Source organism: Manis javanica, chromosome 12 (assembly GCF_040802235.1).
Source record: "Manis javanica isolate MJ-LG chromosome 12, MJ_LKY, whole genome shotgun sequence".
Taxonomy (NCBI): domain Eukaryota; kingdom Metazoa; phylum Chordata; class Mammalia; order Pholidota; family Manidae; genus Manis; species Manis javanica.
In genome coordinates, this window is record NC_133167.1 from 42,837,222 (window position 1) to 42,858,450 (window position 21,229).

Below are 21,229 nucleotides of genomic sequence, written 5' to 3' on the forward strand. Positions count from 1 at the left end.
TAGGCCAATTAGAATTGAAATATAGATAACTTATTCTATAAAATATTTTTTCATAAATAGCAAATAATCATTAAATTCATTAAGTTCATTCAGCAATGCTGAGTTATAAATACATCACTTCTGTATTAACAGATGTGTGTGTGTGTGTGTGTGTGTGTATGCACTGTATATCAGATGAGTGGATTTTCATTTGCTAACTCACAATATGTGATGAAGCAAAAGATCAATATATGAGTATCTTTTTAAATTAGATTTTATTGCTTCCATCATTCTGGAAAAATTAACAATAACAACTAGAGAAATTAAGAGTATTGTTGTTCAAAATGGGGTCTCTGTATTACTTGCATAAGAATTATACAGGGAGCAAGTTAAAAAATATAATAATGCAGATTCCTTGGTCTAATAAATAGGCATCTTTAAGGACTAGGGAATTATATTTCTGAAGGTGTCACAGGTGATTCCTTGTACTGACATGTAAGGGACCAGAGTTAGGAAATAGTAACAAATCAGGAGGATAGTGGATGGCAGATACAAAAGGTGAACTGAAAATACAGGAAATAATTGCTGATCCCCTTTCTGAAGAGCTCAAGGAGAGAGAGAGAGTGAAGCTCGGATGCATTCACGTACAAAAAAGCTTCAATTCTCAGATTGTACAAGTTACAATAGTTCTTTTTTCTACTCTGTTCAAACTACACCAAACAAGTGCTACTAGGACTTAGATATGATATCATCAGGCATTTGTTTGGCCTCACTGTGACCTCAAATTGGCTGACCAGGCTTGCAAAAAAGACCAAAATAAATGGAGAAATTCTGAGCTTAAAAGGAAGTGGAAACCTGTTACTAAGATGTGGACACAGCCAAGTCTATTCCTGACACCAATGGACCTGTCTCATGTCTTCTGTTTCAAATGAGTGTATTCAACCTTGGCTGCAAGACAGAATCACATGGGAGCTTTAAACTTAGACCACTGCCTAGGAGTCTGATGTAACTGGTCTGGAGCAGAGCCAGGGCATCTGTGTATTTTAAAGCTCCCCAGGTGATTTTAATGTGCCAGGTTTATAAAGCACCAGGTTTATGAAGCACTGTTTTAGATCATCCAGAAAGGACAAAGAGTTCAAGTGACAGGAGCTATTTAGTTCTGAGTAAATCCATGGGGTAAACTCCTGTTTTTTTAACTTCTCAGAATTTTTCATATCTACTGAGAGATTCCTATCAGTGGGTGATCTAATGTCAGCAGGAGCAGAGAGGAAAAGATAGACTCTTTATCAGTAAGTGACTCTTGAACTAGAAGAAGGAAATGTGTGATGTGTCAGTTACTGATGGTATGAGTTCCTGGAAATATTTATGGAAGAATATCCATATTTTGGCAGAAATGTCATGAGTCATAAGTATTATGCATAAATATGCCCATATGGGAAAATTATGGTCAAACTCCAAGTACATTCTAAATAAATTTACCTCCTACTGTGCTCCAGGAATCCTTTAATATGTTTTTTTGGCTTTAATTAAACCATCTAAGTAATGAAACACAGAGAGAAGCCTTGAATGATGGTGGGAATTAAACTACAAAGCCATCTAATACAGAGCTTGCCATTTAACCCAATTTTTCTATGTGTCAGTTGGCCTAAATGGAAGTAATTTTTTAAATGAAAAGCAAACTATTCCTTCCAAAACTTTCTGTATTTTTTAAATTATAAAACTCATCATGATACTCAGATTAAATAATTTATGTATACTCCATGTCTATATAAAATATTTATGAAACTCATAAATATAGTGCAGAAAGCTGGAATAAACTTTAGACTTAGAATCTGAACATGTTAGAAAAGTCATTTAATCTCTGCTTATTTGACTCTTGAAAAATAAGGATATTAACATTGTTCTTCTCTGCTTATAAAATTGCTCAGAAGATCAGTTACAATAAGAGATGGGGGGAAAAAAAACACCAAGCCTCTGTCAGCGGCAAAGTGTTTCATAATTATGAGGGATGTCCATTTGTACATTTTATTCAATGATTGTTTGGGGAAGACCCTAGGATTTAGCGGATACTGTAGGTGCCTGCTTTGCTCTCCTCAGGTCCACTTTAGCAGCACTGAGACCCATTCTCCAGCTTCCACATGACTTGCTGGTAATGGCTCACGTGCAAGATCTTCAGAGGATTCCCTCTGGGCAGTGGGATCATTTTGCCAGTACTGCTAGCCAAAACACCTGGGGTTTTTTTGCTTCCCCCATATCACCATATTCCTTACCCAGTGACTGGTAGGGAAGTGCCACAGCCCAGCCCCTTTGCCTGGAGTGGGGTACACTCGAACATTACCATTATTAGGCACAGCTTCCCTCAGAATCAGGAAATTGGAGCTTCACCTGCTGCTGGACTCCTAGTTTCTTCCCTCGTCTGTCCTGCTTTCCCCTGTCCTTACCAGCTGCTCCTGGGCACACTCCCTTAATAAATCACTCACATCCAAACCTTGCTTTGGGGTCTAATGTGTGGGAGAAACTGACCTAAGACACTGTTAAATGCTTACATTCAGAAACATAGTCTACTATACAAACCCCACAAATAACTGAAATTCTCTTGTCATAAGTGCTATAAAAAGGCTTATACACGGGTTAAAGGTAAGACTTTGGTTGTGATCTTTTTCCACTCTACTTATTGCCTAAAGGGTGAAAGAAAAAAGGTGGAATGAATCAAGCCCCAAGGGGTTAATTAATCTCTTCCATCCCAAATGAGTTGTTACTAGCTGGAGAAACAAAGCCATGGGAGTCTGGACCACAAAACGCTGGGCCTGGCTGAGAGCCCCGCAAGGTACCTCACTGCCCCGAAGGAACCAAGCCCAAGCGCATGTGCAGAGCTGAGGGTCCACAGCACCCCATTCCCTGCCTGTCACCTAGGACTGACTTCTCATCTCATAAGCCACCAGGTAAGAGGATTTGTCCCTAGGGAGTGTGGCCCAAGAAAAACAGACAGCCTTTTCTGACAGTTGGGGTTTCCACATGAACTAGTTGGGTCACCTGATCAATCACAAGTTGACAAGCGTGGCCCATGTATGCAGAACTGCCAGTCAGCCTTTGAGCACCTCTGTCTTCAATATTAAAACAAACTGAGAATGTGCATATATTGAGGAAAGCCACTCACAAGAGAAACAGGGAGAAAAACAAGAAACAAGAGCAACAAAAAAATCAAAAACAAAAAAAGGAATGAATCAAAGGGAAAGCAGAAACAAAGATAATGATTAAAAATCTAAAGTCCACAATGGAACAGAATAGAGACTCCAAACATTAACCCAAACATATATGGTCAACTAATATTCGATAAAGGAGCCATGGACATACAGTGGGGAAATGACAGTCTCTTCAACAGATGGTGCTGGCAAAACTGGACAGCTACATGTAAGAGAATGAAACTGGATCAGTCTCTAACCCCATACACAAAAGTAAATTCGAAATGGATCAAAGACTTGAATGTAAGTCATGAAACCATAAAACTCTTAGAAACAAGTGTAGGCAAAAATCTCTTAGACATAAACATGAGTGACCTCTTCTTGAACATATCTCCCCGGGCAAGGGAAACAAATGCAGAAATGAACAAATGGGACTATATCGAGCTGAAAAGCTTCTGTACAGCAAAGGATACCATCAATAGAACAAAAAGGTATCCTACAGTATGGGAGAATATATTCGAAAATGACAGATCCGATAAAGGGTTGACATCCAAAGTATATAAAGAGCTCACACACCTCAACAAACAAAAAGCAAATAATCCAATTAAAAAATGGCAGAGGAGCTGAATAGACAGTTCTCTAAAGAAGAAATTCAGATGGCCAACAGACACATGAAAAGACGCTCCACATCGCTTCTCATCAGAGAAATGCAAATTAAAACCACAATGAGATATCATCTCACACCAGTAAGGATGGCTACCATCCAAAAGACAAACAACAACAAATTTTGGCGAGGTTGTGGAGAAAGGGGAACCTTACTACACTGCTGGTGGGAATGTAAATTAGTTCAACCTTTGTGGAAAGCAGTATGGAGGTTCCTCAAAATGCTCAAAATAGAAATACCATTTGACCCAGGAATTCCACTTCTAGGAATTTACCCCAAGAATGCAGCACTCCAATTTGAAAAAGACAGATGCACCGCTATGTTGATCGCTGCACTATTTACAATAGCCAAGACATGGAAGCAACCTAAATGTCCATCAGTAGATGAATGGATAAAGAAGATGTGGTACATATACACAATGGAATATTATTCAGCCATAAGAAGAAAACAAATCCTACCATTTGCAACAACATGGATGGAGCTAGAGGGTATTATGCTCAGTGAAATAAGCCAGGCAGCGAAAGACAAGTACCAAATGATTTCACTCATATGTGGAGTATAAGAACAAAAGAAAACTGAAGGAACAAAACAGCAGCAGAAGCACAGAACCCAAGAATGGACTAATAGTTACCAAAGGGAAAGGGACTCCGGGGGATGGGTGGGAAGGGAGGGAGAAGGGTGGGAAGAAAAGAAAGGGGGCATTACGATTAGCATGTATAGTGTGGTGGGGCATGGGGAGGGCTGTGCAACACATAGAAGACATGTAGTGATTTTACAGCATCTTACTATGTTGATGGACAGTGACTGTGAATGGGGACATTGGGGGGACTTAGTGGAGGGGGGAGCCTAGTAATCATAATGTCCTTCATGTAATTGTAGATTAATGATACCAAAGTAAAATTTAAAAAAAAATCTAAAGTCCATATAAATATGTTGCATCTATGATAAAAACAGGATACTATATAAAGCAACATTTGGAGAACAAAAAAGAACTCATGGAAATTAAAAATATGATGTAGGCAGTTTAAATTAATAACAAGAATATTAGAAGATAAAGTTGAGGAAATTCATCAGGAAGTAATTATTGGGTACTTACTATTTACTAAGTACTATTTTAAGAGTTGGGGATACAGCACAGAACAAAACGAAGCAAATTTTCTAGTGGAAGGATCCAAACATTAGCAATATAATAAAAATAAGTATATAATATTTTAGAAGTGCTCTGGAGAGAAAATAGGGATGGATAGGTGGAAATGCAAATTGTGTGAATATGTCTGTCAGTGAGTTGTACCATTTTTAACTAGGATGGTGGAAGAGACCTCACTGATAAGGTGAAATGTAAACCAAACAGTAAGGCAGTGATACATCCAGACACCTGGGGGAAGGCAGGCCAGGCTGAGGGTACAGAAAGTGCAAAAGCCAGATATTTAAAAAGAACCATAAGAGAATTGGTCTAGGACAGTGTTTTACAAAATTCTCTCCCTAGAAAAACAGTATCAGCATTATCTAAGAAGTTGCTATAAATGCAGATTTTACTGAATCAGAAACTCTGGGAGTGGGTCCAGCAGTCTGTCTTAGTGTCTCCTCCAGGTGGTTATGTCTGTCTATCTACCTAATTTCTGTTTATGTCTAGATCTACCTATTTATCTATCGCCTATCTATATTTCGGTTTATGTCTAGATCATGGACATTATAACATCTCTTAGAATACATAATTTTAGTAAATATAACACAAATAATAATACACAGACAGACTAGGCAGAGTGTGAGTAATTCTTAGAGTTGAGTGATAAGGAAAGTCCTCTCTAAAAAGGTGACATTTTAACAAGAGACCTGAAGAAAGTAAGCAATGAAGCATGCACTCAAACATTCTGAGGTTGAAACACCTCTGAAGGGTCAGAGAAGCAGACTCAACAGCTGGGGATAGAAAGTAGAGCTTGGGGAAGCAGCCTTCTGGGTGTGTGGGTTAGGGAGGCCCTGGCACTGGGGTCTCAATGGGGCCTGAAAGATTGAAAAGAGTGTCAGAACCATGGGTCCCGAGGCAGTTTTCCTGTTTCAGAGGAAAATGATAGAGAAGAATGGTGTAAGATATAAGGAGTAAGATATAAGATATATGTTTAGGGAAATGGCAGTAGGAGTCAGAAAATTTACATTGTTAATACCACTAATTAGGGTTGTCAGATTAGCATATAAAATTATAGATACTCTGGTTGATGGGAATGTGAAATGCTACAGCCACTCTGGAAAATAGTTTGATAGTTTCTTTTAAAGCTAAACATGCCCTTTATGATTGGCACACATGGTGTGTGCGTGGTGGTGGGGTCACAGGGAAGACAGTAAAGCACAGAGAAGACAGGCAGGGACTCCGTGACATCTTACTACACTGATGGACATGACTGCAATGGGGCATGGGGGGAACTTGATAATTTGGGTGAATGTAGTAACCACAATGTTGATCATGTGAAGCCTTCATAGGAGTGTATATCAATGATACCTTAATAAAATAAATAAACAAATAAAACTAAACATGCCCTTATCATAGGATGCAACAATTGTGCTTTTGGGTTATTTATCCCAGAGAACTGTGAATTTATGTTCACATAAATATTTGTACAGTGGCCTTTGTAGTAGATTTGTTTATAAAAGTCAAACATTGGAAACAACCCAAATGCCCTTCATTAAGGAATGCTTAAACAAATTGTAGTACATCTATGCCATGAAATACTACTCAGCAATGAAAATGAATGAATTATTGACACAACAACTCAAATGGCTCTCAAGGCAATTATGCTGACTGAAAAAGAAGATCTCAAAAAGTTTCTTTCCTTTTAGGTGTTCACCTAAGAGAAAAATACAAAAGTTTTTTTTTTAACATTCTCTTAGAAAATGGGACACTGGTATGTTTAACATTATAAACTGAGTAAAAATAATTGCATTTATGTTTTAGTAACTGTATGTCTTACCTCCTCCAAGTGGCAGAAAAAATAACAATGAGAAGTGAGTACAATGTATCAGACTGATTTTGCTTTCTGCTTGTAGATTCCAAGTGCTATCTCTTAGTGTGGTAAAGAGTGCAAGAGTTTTGTGTTCTGTGGCAAGTGGTAATGGTTGGTGCCATTTTTTCTCAACATTTTATCAAATACTTTCCATCAAAGCCCCAAACATACATTCTTTTCAGTACATGTATTTATTTTAGAAAGATCAGGCATTAAAACTTACATAGGTACAAGTGTATGACTTGCACATTTGTGTACTTGTGCTTTGAAGCCCTGCAATAAAATGTTTCTGTTTACTTATGAATAATCAATGTAATATATGCTCACTACAGGAAATTTAGAAACTACAGAAAAATGTATCAATGAAAATATACATCAACTTTAATCTCATAACCAGGAAGTAGCTATCATTGAAAATATTGCATGCTATCTTTCAAATTTATGTTACAATAAAAGTAATCAGCCAATGACACTATTGGGAAAACTTATGAAAGCAAACACAACCTCTCAAATTACTATATATGACTTATTTATTTATTAGGCATTATTGTGTATGTATGTATATAAAATACACGTATCATATATATACATTTAAATTTTTACCAGTAGTTGAGCTAGTCAACTAGTTGAGATTAAAACACTTAATATGACTCGTGCAATAGGAACAGATAGGAAAATATAAAAGACTAAAGAAACATTTAGAATACACTGGACTGAAAAGTAAGCTGGACTGAAAAGTAAGATGATAATGATCTAAAAATCCTTTGTATAATCCTAGTTTATATATAAAGGTAAACTATATATATATATATATATATATATATATATATATATATATATATATCCACTGATTTTATAAACTATAAAATGTCTTTTAAAAATCTTCTATAAAGACTTTGACAAATACAGAGAAAATTTCTTATACCATAAAGCTAAACACATATTCCATGTAAATATTCCCATCCAAAGCATCTCTCTGATCAGTTCATTTGAATACTTAGCAGATGTACTCACAATACATACTTTAGAGGCTGCAGTCTGCTAAAATTAAAAATATAAGAATGTCATCAAACTCACTATTATTTATAAAAATACTTTATAGGCTTCTTAAATTATAATGCTATTAAGGTATTTCAGGCTTGGTTGAATATCTTGCAAAACTCCCACAGCTGTTTTTCAATTAATTAAAATAATACAGACTTCTCTTTGAAACTAATCTCCAGGGATGTCTGTATTCATTTCTTTCAGTTCTTTCATTAATTCCATTATGCCTACAATATGCATTTTGAAAAAAAAATGTATGAAACTTTGAGGATTCCCCTTCATTTTCAAATATTACTTGAAATTTAGGTTTGTTAGTTTTTTTTTCACTTGAAAGGCTGAACGTTTATTTTAGACTTGCCTCACTGCCAGTAGAGAGCAGTGTTGGACATCATACGGACCCATTTATAAGACCCGCTTTGCTTGCTTCCTCAGTGTTTCTAAAGTCACTCTATGAATAATGTAGTTTTTTTTTTTGTTTAAACACTGGACAAAAAACAAAGTAGTTAAGTGAAGAGTTACTAAGCCTAAGAGCTATGAAATTTAACAGTAACATATAAAGGAGCTAATTTATAATATAGGGAATACATGTTTTACTTATATCTAATACAATATGCCAATTGTATGTAGATAATATGATATCTATATATTTTTTAAATATTAAGGGACAACAATTTTTACAACATAAATGTATTATCTAACATTAAGGTTAATAAGAAAACTATTGGTAGCAAATGGCCAATGGGTATTTCAACTATAGAAAAAAATAAAAAGGCAATCTCTATCTTTGTAACCAAGTTTGCAGAGCCTCCAATAAGATGGGGTTAATTTTCATAGCATTAACTTGACTGCATATGTGTAAAAATAATAGTATTAAAACCTCCCAGCTAGTCAAATGCATCCAGTAGATAAGCCATATAGAAGTAAGCTAATTTAATTTTATAGTCTTTTTTTTGGCCAACTTGCCATGTCATAGTGCCAAGCAATACAGGAAAATCCATCTTTAGAAAGCACATCATAATAGTCAATTGCTAAAGACGGGTCAGAATCCCTTGGTTTTAAACCTATTACTTAACTGCCAAAACCATAATTTTGAAAAAAATTAAAATAGACCCACCAAAATGAAAGGTTATATGTAAAATACTCTAAAGGTTACCCTTTAAAGGAGGGCCAGGAAATTTTGATGGAGAATAAAAAAAATATACTGGGCTTACTATTTAAAAGTCTGTATTTTATATCTGATTTGATATTTAGGTGTCTCATTTTATTGCAGTAATTTTCTTTTTTACAACTGAAATAAAGTTGATTACTGCATTAACTTTCTATTAAATTATATCTGACCTTATTTTACATGGAAATAGATTGTATTGTTTTAATACGCTCCTGCTTTTAAAATGAGATTTCTAAGTTTAAGCCAAAACAAACCTACTTGGTATAAACATTAACTGTGCTCACTGCCCACTGTGCAAGGGTCTCCCAAATCAAGCTTTGAGTCACAGTAAAAGCAGTGAGTTTTCTTCCTGTTCCAGAGGTCCCTCCACAGTTAAACTTCCTTCACGTTGGAGGAGTGACACAGGTGGAGTGAAGAACAGGGCATTCGCTTGTATTGTTATAAACAGAAATATACAAAATAAATAAACACCAATTTATTCAGAAAACCAAAAGCCTGGACTTTGGACCTGGACAGACTTCACAGTCTATTTTCTCATTAGAGAACCACATGGCTGTGGACTGTGAAGATAATATCATTCATCTCCTATTATTTTGTAAATGTGAAACTGAAGACGAGGAACTCGAAGTGACTTCTCAAGGTCACAAATCTTGTTAGTAGCAGAGCTAGGGCTAGGATTCCTTCCAGTTCTCCTAATTTTCAGACATATATTCTTTACTTTTGCCACCTTAAATAAAACAGAAATTGAATGAAATATAATATAGTATAATGGATATATATTACTCATTTATGCTATGTCCATTTGGCTAATTAAGATTCATGCTATGTGTTCTTCCTACTGTGACATATGCTTAAATCTAAAGGAGTCAAAAGAATAGTTGGCTGGCTTTATACTTAGGTAACCTGAATTTCCAAATACCATTTATTTACTGAACCTCTCAGGGCCTCGTTGATAACTCACAGTGGTTTTTTTTGAGAATAAATGGGAAAATGCAACCAGTGACTGCACAGAGTGATTATTTGCTGGATTTATGCTTAGAAATTAAAATAATAAAATATCCACAGCAAGCAAATAAAAGAGCCAAACCACCCACAATGAACTCTGAAGTAAGCAAGAAAAAAACCTTATTTTATTCAGATAAAATAATCAGATTTTAGCTCTCGAGAGAACTGAGAATTCTTATCAGCTACATACACAGGTATATTTTTTTCCCAAAAATTTTATTGCACATTTTCAAACATTTATTTTACTTGATTCTCACCATAATTTAATGTAATTCTCATAATTCAGTCAAATATGTAAGCCTTGAGACAAGGAGATTTTTTTAGTATGTCTATTCATGATATGCCTATTTGTGGTTGCCGTATCAGTGTGTTTATACCATTTTTCAGGAAGGCCAAGTACTTTCTAAATATATTCCTAGTTAGAATACATTCCTAAGTATATTCCTACAGCAGACAATGAAACAAACCCAAATCCTTGACTTACTAATGCTACTGTAGGCTACACTCTCATCTTTAATGACCAGTGTGCTTGTTTTTCCCACAACAAAAGTTGTGGCTTCTTCTTTTGTAAAATGTTAATAAATAATCCTGTACCTAAGAGCCTCAGTATTTCAGTACAATCTAAATAGACTGCAACAAGAAAGCTTGCAAATGTACAGTCATTGTCATAGTGGAGTTTTCTGGCTGTTAGTAATCATTGCTTGTTTTGAAATTTTAAGCAACTTTGGAGAAGACCTCCTTTCAAGCTGTGAGCAGAACTTCTCCACTCTTGAGTATCACAGAAAATGAGTGATCTCATTAAGAGATTTTACTAAATTGCTGTCCTCATTTCTTTAGAAAGGGAGGAAAATGTGCTTTTCAGATCTTAATAGGTTGTGCATAGCTCTTCTGAATGAAAAAATGAGTGTGGGGCTAATGATAATCCTGAAAAGCAGATTTATCTATTTGTCTTTCTGTCAATGATTACCATGGCCTGGTAATTCCACGAAGCACTGATGCATGGAGAACTTGCCTTAGTGTGCTACGGTGGTGTAAGTAAAGAAGACTGCATTCTGCCCCTTGGGGTTTTTATCTCCTAGATAGTTTTGAGAGTCAAGAACATACATGGAAAGGTAAACAAAAACAAAAACCTGACATCTGGAACTGATTAAGACAAGCTTAATGTCAGTGACTATGACTGTATTGTTCTCCTCTCTTCCATCAGGAGCCCCAGAAACCTGTGAGAGCAGGCCTTCTTTTATTCAACAGCTATTTACTGAAGATCTACTATGTGCCAGACACTGTTTCAGGTATTTGTATAGAGTGATGAACAGAAAAGTCTAAGATCTCTGTGGCAGTGGCTAGTTGGAAACATGCAAAAGGGTTTTAGAGTTACATGGACCCAAAGCTTGAATTCTGGCTTGACTACTGGCTAGATTAATGAATCTTAACAGCTCTGAGTTGTAGCTTCTTCTTTTGTAAAATGTTAATAAATAATCCTATACTTATAAGTGAATTGTGAGCAAAAATACATGGGCAAAGTGCCTGACATATAGTAGGTATTCAATAAATACTTGCCTCCCTTCAATAAATGCTCCTAAATGATGTGCTAAATGATGTGTTAAGTGTGCTAAATGATGTGTTGATTATTTGGGTTTAGATCCCAGAGTAAGGCTGGAAAAACAGGGATTTGTGACTTTATTTTCACCTAAGGCCAGATTTTTTTTCTCATTTTATAGAGTCAACATAATTTTATTAATAGGGCTTAAATAAATCTGCTGGGATGCTAGTGACTGGCTAATTAAGGGACAGAGGAGGAACTACAGAAGCATCAAGCATCCAACAGTGGCAGAGTCCTGGCAGTTCCTAGAGTGGAGCAGGGGAAGGCGCGGACGGCTCTTGTTTCTTTGTAATAAGTTGAGTCCATCTACACTAAGAAATTTGCCTTGCAGTCAGATGCTAATATGAGGACATATGCTGTTTTATCTCATTAGCTAATAGTCTGTTTCTCTCCCTTTTGTAAAAGTGAGCAACTGTCCCTCTTCCACAATCACAAGTCCTTCTTCATGCTCTTGTTATTATTAGACCAATCCTATAATGCTTCCAACTTCAATTTGATCGTTTATAGTTTTAAGTTCATGCCTCTTATTTTTAAAGATAACTTTTGTTTTTTTCTTTCAGTACTTGAAGTCAATTATCACTAATTAGCACCACACTTAGCTTTCACTGTTATGCATAATTGGTTTTGTTTGAACACTGCTATATGCTGATTTGATTTTCTTTGGCCTTTAAAAAAAATCAATTATTGCATATTCCTGGGAAGCTTTTGAGAGTATTTTTCAGTTGCCCTTTGAAAGTTTTAATCCTGGTATTAACATAGACCTTTATGTTTTTATTGGACTACTTCTAAAAATTTAATAACCTGAGTAGTGACTATAATTCCAAATTATATATAAACTTCTCTTTATATATACAGAATTATATTGCCATGTATTACTTTTCTCAAAAAGAACTATACATTTCTATTTCCCATGATGTATTTGATTGATATATCAAATTATCAAACATCTATTTTCAGACTACAGACTGGTACTTAAGATGAGCATTTACTTTATGATCTTCATTATTAATGTGACTAAAATTTAAAGAAAGCTACTTATTTTTAACATATTTTTAATTTAAGCATTTCATGACATGCCATTTGAATTCCTTGACCATATAGTAAAATACATTACTGACCCAATCCTGAAATGAATTTGTTTTCATTTAAAAGCAATACATGCTATTAAAATGCACAAGTAAGTGAGTATGGGCAAGGACACAATAGCAGTAGAGTCCTGATACTTATTTGCCTCTTCATTTCAGGGCTAATCAAGTATAAATTTTAAAACTACATATGTCCAAAATTATATATGCTGCTACGTGTAACAATTAGCAAACAAATGGCATCATTTCTTTGCTCCAAAAATTTACATTCTGCTACTGAATATTCAAGTTGAACATCTGTACAAACCCAGGGAGCCTTACTCTATAAAGCCCCAATAAACAGCATAACGGAATTTTACTACAGACTCTGAGAGTTCTGTCATTTTAACATGATTAATTCTTTATCTGAAGGGAGATAGCATTTCCTGCAGCAAACAGCTTGGGGAAGGGCCTTTTTTTCTGTCCTTGTTGACATCTCACTGAAGATGGAGGGACCTCAGTCACGAGAATCCCATCTGTCAAGGTATGTCTACAGAAATCCTGCCAGCAGCCTGCAGGAAGGAGTGCAGAGTAGGTGGGGGGCAGGGAAAATGTCATGGGAAGGGCAAGTAACTTTCTTATTCTCTCAACAGTATTGTGAGCCTCTCCACAGAAAGCATTTTTATTTCATTGCTATAAAAACACCTCCTGGGAGAAGGAAAAAGTTCAGGTTGTGATCGGTTCTTCTCAACTTGGATTGAATTTTCAGTTTGTTATTAGGATAGCAAATTTATACACAATGTGTACAATACAAATCCCCATATCAACACTGAAGTCAAGGGCTTTACTCTTGCTAATTATGGTCTGCAAAGATTGACTTTTCACTGAATGACAAGGTCAAACTTTATTCTGCATAGTGATATGGTGCTGAACAATAATCTATGGACTCATGGAGATTAAGATTTCAATCCTAGCTCTGATGTTACTAAATCGTTTTGGTCAATTTACTTTAGATCCCCAGATCTGTTACTCTTTATAATAAAAAGTGGTAGTGATACTACTATGCTGAGTCATTCTGAGGATTGTTTGAGATGAAGACAATATAGTTTAGCACAGTGCTTGGTATTTAATAAATAAGTATTTAAAAATACACTTGTCTCACTTAATCAAGGAGAAGAACTAAAACTATTTTATAATATAAGTCAAGAGTCTCCTTGAAATTAAATTGTCCCATACTATGATGATCCAGGTATATTATAGAAAACAACTATAACCAATTAGTTTCTGGCTTTTATGTACTACTTGAAATTATATAAATGCAACTGAAAAGGAAAGGGTATTTGCCATTCTAGCCCCCCCATTGATTTTAATGTCCCATTATAACTCCAAAAACTTAATAATGGGAATCTTAAATTAAAAGTGTACTACATAATGTATATCTACATTAGCAAATATACCCATGACATCATGGTTAAAATAATGACAAAAGGAAAGGAGTGGATAAATAAGGCAGTTTATCAAATGATTAAAATTTGTAGGAAACATTGCATTAAAACTTTAAGTACTAAGTATACTGTCTATGATCTTTTTCCAGAAACTTTTTTCCTAATTTCAATAAAGTAAATAATTTGATGTTGCTATAATTATGTCTGCTATTATGTTAAGAGATAAACATGTACTATGCAGGTGTGTGGTGATCTCATTAATGAGATCATGCAGTTGGTCAACCATATGGTACAAAAGAAGTTAGTCTAAGCTAATCACAGAAGCACACTGGTTCAGTGACTATAAATCAGTTCAAGTCTGAAACTTGCCTGTTAAATTATCCACTTTACAGAGGACAAGACACAGCATTCAGGAAATAAAAAAGTGATCTCAGTACCTCTATTTTATATGTCCCTAATTTATATCTCATATTATATGAATATATAGCCAGATAGATGTATTGATTTTGGGCCAAAGTATTTAACCTATTGGTTATGGTTTTCTGAATGAATAAAATTGTACACTAATAATTCCACCACTAGCCTAGAATAGCACATCTGCACCCAAAGGTGGAATCAGTATTAGGCCATATCCAAAGATTTAGCATGTTGTCTACTTAGTTGAGAATATTTATTGACAGAGAGATACTACCTCACGAGACCATCAGCTCCTAGAGTGAACTATTCTGTATATTATAAAAGTCTTCCCCAGAGTTATTCTGGGGACAATGAAGCAGGGGCTAAAATACTGAAGGAATAAGGGAGTGACTGGGGTATTGTAGATTGTAGATGACTTCAACTAGGAGACAGAGAGTGACAAATTTGATAAATGAGACTTAAAGCTGTGGGATCATAGGGAGAGAGAAAGGAGAAGGGAAGTCAAGTGCACCTGCCAGGCCAGGGGAGCTGTTCTGGGAAAAACTGTGCAGAGAAAATATCTACCACATGCAGAGAGCATTGAAGGCTGGGAAAAGCAATGGGATTTAGAGCCCTCAGAAGAGACGTGGTTTTCTTTGAAGTAAGAAGAAGCAAGGTCTCTGAGGAGAGGTGGAGGACAGAGGACTTTGCCAATGACTGACCTGGAGTTCCCTGGGACTGGGCATAGTTCCTTCTCCCAAGAAAAATACTTGTTTTTTCAACTCACTGATTTAAAAAATTCATGCCACTGTATCCCAAAATATATTTAAATTGGCTTATAAAGAGTCACAAAATAGAGGGAAGCAAAATTAATAGAAAACACTAAAGGAAAATAAAGCAAGAATCTAGAGTAGAAATAAATTTATAGTCAAAAGCCATGTAATCCTCTAAGTTTGCTAGAGATGGATCATAAATTAGGCTACAAATTCTTCAGCAGCAAATAAAAAACACAATCAGTTAGCTATATGATCCACTGTTGACAAAGTACAATAAAAATGAAAGTGTTTAATATATATGATGAGACTCTTATATGCAAATGGATTAATATGTGACTTCACTAGCAGAAATGTTTGACAGTTCATTACATTTCAAATAGCCCACTAGATATTTGTTTTATTTTCACAGCAACTATGAATACAAAAAACACCTTCACAGTTATTATTGACTTATTTCAACTTATCATCTGCCCTGCTATTCTCAAGTACTTTGGAGAAATACCTGTCACTCAATCAAAATGGGATAAAAACATTAACCACTTTTGCCTTTACATTCTGTCCTACACAGTTGCCTGTCTAAATAACTTCCTTTATAATTGTTATATCAACATTTGATTTCCTCAACCATGAAATAATTCTTGGATATGAAAGGCACTTTGAGGCATTCTTAGGGATATATAACACATAGGCAACTAAAGCCCAGCTTTAAAAATGATTCTTAGTATAATTCCCACCTCCAGCAGATCCTCCAAGCTTTTAAAAGTCCCAGTGAATTTCTACAGTCAAATTTTCCAAACAAAAAATATACAAATCATAGTAACTTGCCAGTCTTATTTTTCAGACAATATATTCTTTACAGAGATTTCATCTCCACATTGTTAACATTGGGAGTTAGAAGTCATGACATTCCCTTCCACAGTACAGGGTAGTGACAGCTGAATTATTTCTGCTATCTAGCCCTCCTAAATATCATTATTAACATACTCTGGAGCTATTTCATAGTACTAAATCAAGGGTGGAAATTACCAAGGGAAAATATGTGTTGGGCAGGTTATAATAAGCATTTGTAAAAGATCTGTCGAGGCTTTATTTTGATAAGTATATGTTAACTTTAAGTTAATCCAGAGTTAAAATACAGGCAGGTTTAGATTTCTGAGAATTAACTTAAATGTATCTGTATTAGTAAAAAGGTATGTTATACAGTATTATAAAATAAATATGATGATAGCATTACTAATTCAAGGATTCATTAGGCATTAGCTTGGTAACTGCGCTGTCAGGCATTTGTAGAAAGGATTCACTGAGTAGTATTATAGGCAAAGCCCCTGGCTGCTGTGTTCATGTTTACAGGAAAAGGAGACTTTCCAGGAAAAGTCCATTAGACCAGCCTTTAAAAGCTCCCTCAAGAAGTTATGCTCTGGCGTTTTGAAATACTCAGAGACTAAATGAAATTTTTGCAGATGGCTAGAAAGCATAGAGAAAGGGATGATCTCTAACATATATTAGCCTTCTACAATGTGTCACACACTGTGGAAATTGTTTCAAATATAATAGCTCATTTATGAGCAATGAAAATATTGGGAAATTTTCCATAAGTCTTCAGACTGAAAGCAGACAATTTTAACCTTTAGTAAGATAATTAATATACACTTCTACATAAATTTAAATTATAGACATCACCTTACAGACATAATGAATAATTTAGCATATTCTCATAGCACTAACAACAAACATACAACAGTACCTTCATGAAAACTGAGTCTAGCATTCTGACAAATTAGAAACTAAGTGTAGTACCTTCATGAAAACTGAGTCTAGCATTCTAACAAATTAGGAAATAGGTGTACAAATAATCTTTCCTTACGAATTGCCTCACCAGCCATGAGGCAATCATGGCAGATGAAGTGCTTTATAAAACACCACCTTCCACAGCCAGCAAATGCAGCCTCGCCCCTCTCTCTCCCTCTTCTCACTGAACTAGCCCAGTGGTAAAACCATCCATTCCGTCCTCCTCCACTCAAAGCCTCCCCACAATTGCTTCATACCCTGCCAGGACTTTTCTAACTACTGGAATTCTAATAACGTATGAATAGGCTGTCTATGAAATCAGAGCAAATGAGTAACAAATATACTTGCTGAAGAAAATGAAGTTTATAAATTGAGTGACATAAAATAGGAACGATGGCTCTGGAAAACCTGGTACATAAGAGGAGGGGACAGTCAGAGTGTTCAAGGTTGGGAATGGTAACCTGGGTTGGGGGAGAAGTCAGCGTACTAGCAGATATGTTCTGGAAGAAGGCAGTCACCATAGGACACTTGTCCTTTTCTGTTCTGGCAATCACTCAGAAATAAAACACTAGCAACTTCTTATCAGAAGAACAGGAACCTATAAATCAATGAGACTATTCTTTTCCTAACAGAACAGAGTAAGTCACAGAAAGGTTTTTAACAGAAGACATTCTCTACTTACACAGACAAAGAGCTTCAAGTTCTAATACCTGGCAATATACTATAGTGACAGAAGCACATGCTCTAAAATCATGCTGTCTGAATTTGAGAACTTTGCTCATTAGTAACTATGTATACATGGGCAAGATATTTAATTTCTCTAAGCTTCGATTCCTTTATTTGTAAAATGGGGGCCATAGTAGTAACCAAAGTAGATAAGTATTTACAAGGTTGCTCTAACTACCTCACCTACCTCACAGGATTACCATGATCATAAAGGCAGAATACATGCCTGACAAGTTATAAACAGTCAACGAGGACAGTAGGATCATTATTACTGTTAAAGTATAATGAGTTGAGCTGTCAGCATATACCAATGACCAGTCACTGACCCTTACCCAATTTGATAGAAAATAGCAGGATAGAGGATGTGAATTTAGTAAGTTGGGAAAATGGTGGTCACCACTGAGGAGGTGAGAAAGAAAAAAATAGAAGAAGAAGAAATTACTAAGGCAAACTACTATATGATTTTTAATTCCATCAATTATTGCTAGTCATAGATGGACATTCAGAAAATCTTGATGGTAACATGTTTACATTACACAAACACATCCAAGTACACCTTAACAAAAGTATTTCGATTGCATGGTAAATTTACTCTTTATGTTGCAGCACAATTTTATTTTAAGATCTTTCCTCCCAAAAGATTTATTTATCCAGGTATCACCAGTACAATGGATTATTCAGATCATGCAATTTTCTTTTTAGTCTCCTAAATCATCACCTTTGGATGATTCTGATGCTTATTAACACTGCCACAGCTGGTGGGCAAGAGCAGAGAGAATTGAAACTAAAGCCACTCAGTTTTACTGCTTGTTATTAGCACTGGTAGGGAGCAAGGTAGGCACTACTGATTAAAATAGGCTTCACCAGTGCATTTCCTTTGTTTTGCTATTTGTCCCCTCCAACACAAAGAAAATACCCTTATCTTTCACATGCTTTTCAACAACACTGCAGTCAAAATGCAGCTTTCTAGGCTCACTGTAGACCTACTAAATCAGAACAAGCAGACAGGAAATCTGCATTTTTAGCCAACACACCAGTTTAAGAAACAATGATCCATTCTAAATGAGCCCCAATAAGATTAAGTCTGTGAGAATGTTTCTCTGTGTCACAAAGCACCGTGGTAGCTCTTAACCTGGTAAAGAATATGCATGCCCTACTTACTGACATGTCGATTTGTATTAGGATAGTGCAGATAGGGAGTGTACAGGTGTAAAAAAATAATGATAATGGGGCGATAGGCTACCAAATGGCAGCATTCCTGTGGATTAAGAGCCCAGCACTCTGAGAAGCAGCTTTCTCTTTTATCTATGTTTCCCTGCAGAAGATTCTTCAGTGTAAAATCCAAAAAAAAGTTGTATACATAAAAGAAATACTATCTTTATCTGTTTAAAAACATGTAACAGTAGTTAGGCAATATATTCCTCTACTCTTACATTTCCGAGACTCGAGAAGGCAGCTTGTAGGGGAAAAGCATTGCATTTCAAATAGGTTAGAACCTAAAAGAACGTTATCTGCACAAAAGACTAGGTTTCACTTTTTACATGGTGTGACCTTAAACAAGTAATTTGAACACCCTGAGGTTGTGCTTATTCCTATTTGTAAGATAGAATAGTGTTAGTTCGACCTCATTGGAATGTAAAAGCACAAACATAAACCAGTAATATCCGGCAGAGTCATGGCAGTTTGCAAAGGTATAGAAGCCACTACTCTAAATGACATGTGTAAATCTGCAGTTTACAGGGAATGGCTTTTTGATGTTTGTGGTTACTTTTTAGATATTTTGTCATGAGGCAGGTTAAGGTACATATACAATGTAATATTGATGATCCTTGCTATTTAGTACTTGAATAGAACTGGTTCATCACTAAGAAAAAAAATATTTTCACATCTTTTTTGGGTTTCAATAAATTGCTTATTTGAGTGATCTATGCCAATATGAAGATAGACTTATTTAAAAATTGGTACACTTGCTTTTTATCTGTAAGATATAAAAATTCAGAGCTCTTATATGTACATGCATATATATGTGTGTATACAGACAGGTATACATTAGGCATATTTGTACATACACACATACACTTGAATTTAACTTCAGTCATTTCAGAAGTCAGTTAAAATCCTTGGATAAAAGAAGAAATGAAACAGAAAGAAGAAAATGCCTCATCTGATTTCATATGGTGGAAAAAAGCCATAATAAAATTCTTAAGGCAAACTCCTTCTCCACAGGAAGCCAGCTTTCACCTGATCTTCTTCAAGTTGTTAATTGAGATGACATCCTTTCCTTTGAGATTGTTAAAACTTGAAAACAGGAATCTGTTCTAACGTAAGTTTACAGCATGAGACAGATTTAAAAACAGTTTTTTATTTGTTTTCCTATTTATAATAGGTTTCTGAAAGGAATCATTAGAATTTTTAAAATGCAAGATCACAGCATTAGTCTTTTAGTTGTTTAGTGTTTACTGAGAGGTCTCAAAACACTATGCTTTGTATTCCAGGCTTTTATTTCTTGGACATCTCCACCCTACATGTTCCATAGGACCTCAAATTAACTGTCTAGAACCTAGATACATTTCTGTGTTTATCCCCCATCTCAAGTTCAAGTCTATCACTACACTCCTGTCACCCAAGAATGCAATTGAGGGATTATCCTCATCATTCTTATCTACTTTACCTATCTACTTTTCACTGTACACTCAGCCATATTAAACCCTTAGACTTTCTAAAATATGTCATGTTCTGGAATGCCTCTGGGATGCTGTATATGCTGTTTCCTCTGACTGTAATGGCCATCTCACCTCAATCACTAAGATCGTTTCTACTGGTCCTAGATCTCCATTAGAAAATCTCTTTTTACCGTTCCCGTGAATGCTCCTCAGTGTAACTCAAGATGCCAAAGTGTGTGAGATACTGAGCTAACTATATGTATATCTCTGGGATGTGTAGAAGGCTGATACTAATCCCTGGCCAAGATAAGAACAAGGTCTTTAGAAAACAAAATTCCTTCCACGTATGTTGGTGCTTCATGATAAGGAGGTGAGTCTTGTGTGAATAAACAAGGACCCTAGAGCTGCACCTGGAAGTTCTGGGCTCCTGATCCTTTTGCTTGCACTCTTTATCTTGCTGTCACATTTCATTGCTTTTATTAAAGCCCACATAAGCAAAAACACGCATAAGACCCTAGCGGTCTTGTGTGTCCTTCCAATCCAACCATGCATAATCTTTGGAGACAGTTCCTTGCATAGACTGTGGGGCAGGCGTTTTATACACCTGGAGTCTGGCACCTAGTACAGGATGAAAGGAAACTGAACCAACTTATAAAGAAGTGTAAACATTCATGTCTTGTTGATCAGTTATTCTGTAATTACAAACTTGCCTCTTGGAACCAGGTTAAAAGAC

General features: G+C 35.7%; 1 protein-coding gene and 1 long non-coding RNA gene across 11 annotated transcripts in view; one reads left to right on the plus strand and one right to left on the minus strand.

The window, feature by feature from the left end:
* The window catches only part of GULP1 (GULP PTB domain containing engulfment adaptor 1), a 295,772-nt gene that overhangs the window by 56,680 nt on the left and 217,863 nt on the right, over positions 1-21,229 (minus strand). The gene's annotated exons all lie outside the window — the stretch shown is intronic.
* LOC118971812 (uncharacterized) lies at positions 7,713-17,140 on the plus strand. The gene is made up of 3 exons (XR_005060479.2): positions 7,713-11,150; positions 11,243-11,327; positions 13,135-17,140. It is a non-coding gene; the product is annotated as an uncharacterized lncRNA (long non-coding RNA).